The 6,197-nt window shown below is 34.4% G+C and overlaps 1 pseudogene; it reads right to left on the bottom strand.

Annotated features, from left to right (window-relative positions):
- Positions 1-721: 721 nt before the first annotated feature.
- Positions 722-4,902, bottom strand: LOC142639718 (amino acid transporter AVT6A-like; annotated as a pseudogene).
- Between the last annotated feature and the right edge of the window lie 1,295 nt (positions 4,903-6,197).

The raw sequence follows: 6,197 nt of genomic DNA, 5'->3' as shown, positions 1-6,197 counted from the left end.
CCAACTGAAATCCTGCTTTCCAAAACTATTTCTCTTAGATTAGATGGTGACATGGTACCATTGATCACTCTGGTATTTGTTTTTCTATGAATGACGGGTATACCAAACACAAATGAATGAGAATAGACTAAAACCTTTCTTAAACATGATGGTAAGTAACAAAAACGAAGAAATATAAGAATCAAGGTTAGAGACCAAATAATTCATTGCCGTGCACCTCACCATTTTCTTCAGGGAGCTTTTACAGCCTCGTGCCTGGAAAAATCTCAACCCCACCCCCCTTCTTTTTTCTGTTATGGAACCTTCTGTGGATTCATGTAGCAGAAAGCCTGGTTAATTTCAGTATCTCACAATTATTACAGATGTTACTGCAGCAAAAGACCACGTTCAAGCAAGAGTTTCTATCTATGCTTTGGCTAATCAACTCCATTTCTAGAATTTGGCCCATCAAATCTATGTGAATAACAAATAATCTGCCTGAGGGTTTTACTCACCAGCTTCATTTGGTTGAAAGGGTAACATAGAAAAAGGAATGAAGAATAAGAATCTGATTGAATTTCCTGTAAAGCATGGGCCTGATTAGATTAGGACATAGTACAGAAATATGCATCTGAATTTTCCAGCCAATAAGGAGCGGGCCTCTCACACACGCGACAAATCAAAACTAAATGATGAGTGCTCATGAACTAATAGAGACCAACCCTTAACACAGACAAAGACAGATAATGAAAAGGAACTTGGGATAAAAAGGGGAAAAAACTTATCTCTTGGAAGTGAAGTAGACTAAGATAGTGCAGCGGAGTAAGATGTAAATCTACAATCCATAGGTTTTAACTACAAATTACATTATTCAGCATAAGCTGTGAACAATACAATGATGTACCTAGGGAGTGAACCTAAAATGTATAAATTATATTTCTCTCCTTTCAGAACCATAGTAAGAAAAAAGAATATATTAGAAACCCTCATTACCAATCGCAATTTAAGGAAATTTTGGTCAAGCCTTCTTACGTCAACAGAGCATATGCATCACTGTAAATGGCTATCGCATATGAGAATACTGCAAGAATGATCATGCAGACGGATATGATCTTGTCCTTCCTTGTTGCAATACCAAGAGGGTCCCTGGAAACTCCCAAGTAAGAGAAGAGACAGAATGTTAAAATGTCATAACAGTGATTGAGAAAACTGTACTCATGGTCTAAGCAATTATTAGTTTGCATGCAGATTACTCCAGTAAATGAAGCATCATTGTAATATTCTGGCTCCAAGGGTCTATGAGATAATTTTTTTAGACAAGTTGGTTCTTTTGAAAGTATTGAACAGAAGCCCACACATCTACTGCAATGGTACGTATGACACAGAGGTATATATTACCAATCCTCCAGAAATGCCTTCTCCGTCGATTTAAAAAATGAATGTTGAGTCTTCCTTCCTAAGCTCTCTTCTCTTCTTGAGGTGTGTTAAGAAGGGATACAAATGCATACCCTCCACTATAAACAAATTTTGCAACTCCATCAAGTGTTCCAGCATAGCCATTGACAGTCTTTCCTTAACAAAAGAGGGAGAGGGAGAGAGTGACACTATTGCTAGCCCCAAAATGAGTGCCCCAGAGTCCCAGACATATATTGCTATAGATTGTGAAACAAACCCAACCCATCATCTACATAATAGAATACTGCAACAAAGTTATGTTTATTCCTAAAGTAAGATATTCTACTATAGAAAATATATAAAAGTAACTTGCCACAAATTTAAGCTTCAAGAAAAAAGATGAACATACTTGAGACTTATGGAAGCAGGAAAGATGAATGCCAGTAGAACTCCAACAGTTGCTCCAGTGAACTCAAAAGCTACCCATATGGTGGGTATAAATATTGCACCCAAGAGAATAATTACAAGAAGCCCCATGCTGATGATTGCAAATCTAAAGTTGTCTGAAGCCAAGGGCCTGGCTGAGGAGAAAAGGAGACCATCCAAGTTGAGCCTCAATGGAAAGAAGGCATGGGAAATACTAGTATGATATGGCCAGAGTAGCTTATACGAACAACATCGTTAAACAGAGAACTGTAGGGGACACCAAGGTCAGTGTCAAAATTGGAAAGCAACTCAGAAAGAGTTCAATCACCAAAGAGAAGGAACCCAAACAACCCCGTCATTACGTAACCAGTGACGCAGAGAGCAAGTGAAGTCTGTACAACTCCTATCATGTGTAGAGAATCTTCAAGTTCATTCTCAATTGTGTGAACTGCATATATTCAACAAAGTTTATTACAACACTAATGTGATGAAAGCTAAAAGCCAAGATGTGAGAAGCTAGGTTACAGAACCAGACCTCCCAACTCAATAGACCTAGTGTATCATCCAAGCATTCTGCCTTTAATATATCACCCTAGATTAATAGAATTCATATGAATGGTGTTGAATGCATGTTATCCTCAGAAGTCAGAGGACAAGCTTTGTTTTATAGTCATTTTGTATGCACAGAGGAATATGTAAAAATTTTTGCAGGACCGTGATAAAAATACAAGATGTTTTCTGCCTAAGTCTAAAACATGAAAGAAGGGTCCTTGAGCACTCCCTGACCCCTAAAATCATTATTTTCAACCCCAAATTATATGTTTTCTGAACAGAATATAAACCTATATGTTTGACATTTTATCCAAAACAACAAATGAGGGACATATGAGCTTTGTTTTAATTTTCTTTTCCCTAACACAGACCATATACATTACCAGGGAAAAAACCACCATATGTCAGATCATATTATTTGGATACAAATCACAAGCCACGAGTGTACTATCACTTGTGCATAAGGAGAGAGTTGGCTTCTTACCATTGTAGTGGCAGACATAAGCAAAAAGCAACCACAGGGACAGCAGTGAAGATATCACCAAAGGATGCCAAATCAGTGACACTTGGAAACAGTGTTGGGGTCTCTATGCTTCCCATTATCAATTTGTAAATTGTTACTCCAATGACAACAATAAGGAACAAAACTGCCAGAGAAAATGATATGGCTGATGAAAATCTCAATGAATCTGCAGCCAAAATTAATGAATATCATTAGTGGTAGAATCATTAAGGATGAACAAGGAAATTAAATCTTATACCAACCAATACGCTTAAAGCATATCAATGACACAAATATTGCCACAGTTAAGACAATAAGAACAAAGGCACATCCAGTCCACCAGTGTTCCCCAAACCACTCTTCTAGAACACCAGAATGATGAACCCCACTGGAAGTGGATCCCGAAAGCAAATCCTCTGGGCAACAGAAGTACCATCTAGATTAGTTTGGTAATTTACAAATATTTGATATAAGGAAAAATGTAAGGTAATCTACTAGTCCTACCAGACGCTGCTAAATAATGGTGTATTAAGACTAAATTAAGGAAAAGCATATAGGATAAAGGAAAGCACTGAAGTTACACCAATTATTATTATCAAAAACACGATAAGAACACCAATGTTGTTGATGATAACACAGACTTGAAGCAATATTTTCCCAATCCCTCCAAAGGCATCACCCATCAAATCCCCATAAGAAAGTGCTGCCCCAGGCTTGCTAAATCTCACCAACATCTCAATCGATGCCTCAGTCAAGAATGCAGCAACTATAATCAGAGCAACACCAAGGACAAGACCCAACACTTTCAATGTGGCAGGCAAGCTCATAATTCCGGAACCAACGCATAGTACACACCAGATTGAAGACAGAACCATGAAAGGAAGCTCCATGAAATCTACTATACCTAGCTTCTTCATCCTGACTTGTGGATAACAAGGGGCTCTCTCATCACTAACCGGTTCCTCTTTTTGTGAAATGTTATCAAGACTTTCAGTACAGCAAAACCAAGATTGCAGCTCACAGATGTTAGTTTTGATAACCCAATAAACAAAATTTAAAACAGAAATAATTGGTTAATTAAAAATATGAATGAAAACCCAAATATTTCTATAAAATCTTGGATCAAATCTTGGTAATCACATTCCAAAATTCACAAGTTCTAAACAAAGTGGTATAACTAGTATAAAAATTATATATAAAAAAAAGGACTTTATTTACTAAATACAAACGCCCCACAAGGTTTTTCAAGGACTATACTTGAACACTACTGCTTTGGCAGTTGTCACTAAAAGTATCAACTTGAATTAAAACTTAGTAAAACCTCAATTTAAACCTCTTTTGGTATATTTGAGGCCCATAAACAGAAATGAAAACTTTAATACACTCTTTGAATTTTTATAAATAACCAAAAATTAAATTAAAAAAATGGTTACTGCAAAAATTATAAAAAGCTAAAGAAGTCTGAGTAAAGTTGAGTTCACACTGACTGAAATAAATAAAAAAGACTGTCAAATATCAATCAGTGTAACAGTTGAATACCCAGAAACAGACAAAGACCAATTGAACTAATTATGATGAACATAAGACGAACACAGTAATAAGTGACTAGAAAAACAAATATGTAGTACAAGACCAAAATTTGATGGAAAACAAATTCCAATATGACAGTGAAGTTTGGAATTGTGTTCAACTGTTATTCAAAGAGACACATATATGTGAGATGTAGTGACAGTGTAATACCCATTTGAGTTCTGGCCAGAAGGTGAACGCGGGTACGAAGTAGACTCTGTACTGTGCTGTTCCAACTTCCTAGTTCCATGTCTTTTGTTTTTGTTGTGAGGAGTGAGGAGTGAGGAGTTGGGATGCATTGGCTGGGACCAAAGAATGAATGAAAGAAGAAATGAAACAATAAATATAACTCCAAGCCATTGTCTTCAACACATTGCAATTCAATGCAATTAATGATGGTTCAGAAAATCCTTCTCGTTTCTCAAAAAAAAGAAAAAAGAAAATCCTTCTCAAAAAACAAAAAGAAAGACAGCTCAGAACAGCGACGGACCTGCACTAGGGCAGAGGGGCCATGCCCCCAAAAAAACTAATATATGTATATAAGCTAAAAAAAATAGTATAAAAAAATTAAAATTGGCCCTTAAATATAAATATATATATATATTTATTTATTTCTCTCCTTCTAAAATATTTTAATATTGACCTATAAAAAAAATAAATAAATAAAATTCATGTCCCTTTAACTACAAAAATAAAATTTAAAAATAAATATAGACTAAACAAAAATCGCGGACAAAATAAGAAACACTTATTTTGTATGTTATACTTTGTTGATATGTTTTATAATATGAAATGTTTAAAAAATACTTATTTTGTATGTAGTATTTTGTTGAATATGAAATAGATGTTAGTTTTTATTTTCATAATTTTTTTTTTTTTAAGCTTTGGTCCCCCCAGGTGTGAATCTTGGTTCCGTACCTGGTTCAGAAAATCAAGAACTAGTCTTCGCAGAGACTTTGATACGGTACATGACATGAGGAGATGTTAGGAAAGGTAAGTGGCAGTAAAAGAAGAAATAAGTCTTCTCATAAAAAAATAAAATAAAATAAAATTTTAATTACAAATTGGAACCTATAACTTTTCTCTATTTTCATTTTCATCTCTAGTTTTTTTTTAAATTTTTTATTCATTTCAATTCTTTAACTTATCATTAACTTATGACTGTTTTAAGAGTTTTTCAAACAGTAAAGCGTCTTGTAATAATTGTTAGGTCATATTTTCTATATAATTGACTAATTCTTTAACAAAACATACTTTATTTGTATTTGGGCAAATCTAAATTGGGTTTAGTGTGTGTTTGGATACCGCTTATTTTGCTGAAAACTGAAAACAATAAAAAAATATTTTTCGATTACTGTTCATTAATGAAATCATTGTGTATTTGCCTAATTGCGCTGGATAAAAAAAAACAAAAAACAAAAACGCAAAGCAAGAATTATAATTCATATCCAAACGCGTCCTTAATATATAAAGAAGTATGTTGTTCAAACATATTAAGTGGTATCATTAAAGATATGAAGGTTGATCCAAGAAACAAGTGAAGAAAATCTGTTTCATTAAGTTTTGACAGAAGCTCGACAAATGCTGCTATCGAAGTTTAATAGTGAAGCTTAACACAAGCTCAATCTATCGAGATCTATGATTTCAAAATTTTCAAGTTTGAAATTCAGCCCATGATGACTTGGATAATTAGGATTTTTTTTCTCACAACTCTAATCATATATAAGACTTATTTTAAAAGTCATCAAGTACGAAAATAGAGACCTAGAACTCA

The sequence above is a fragment of the Castanea sativa genome, chromosome 1, assembly GCF_040712315.1.
Source record: "Castanea sativa cultivar Marrone di Chiusa Pesio chromosome 1, ASM4071231v1".
Classification (NCBI taxonomy): Eukaryota; Viridiplantae; Streptophyta; class Magnoliopsida; order Fagales; family Fagaceae; genus Castanea; species Castanea sativa.
Note: the sequence above shows the minus strand (reverse complement) of the source record. Positions and strands in the feature narration are given on the sequence as shown.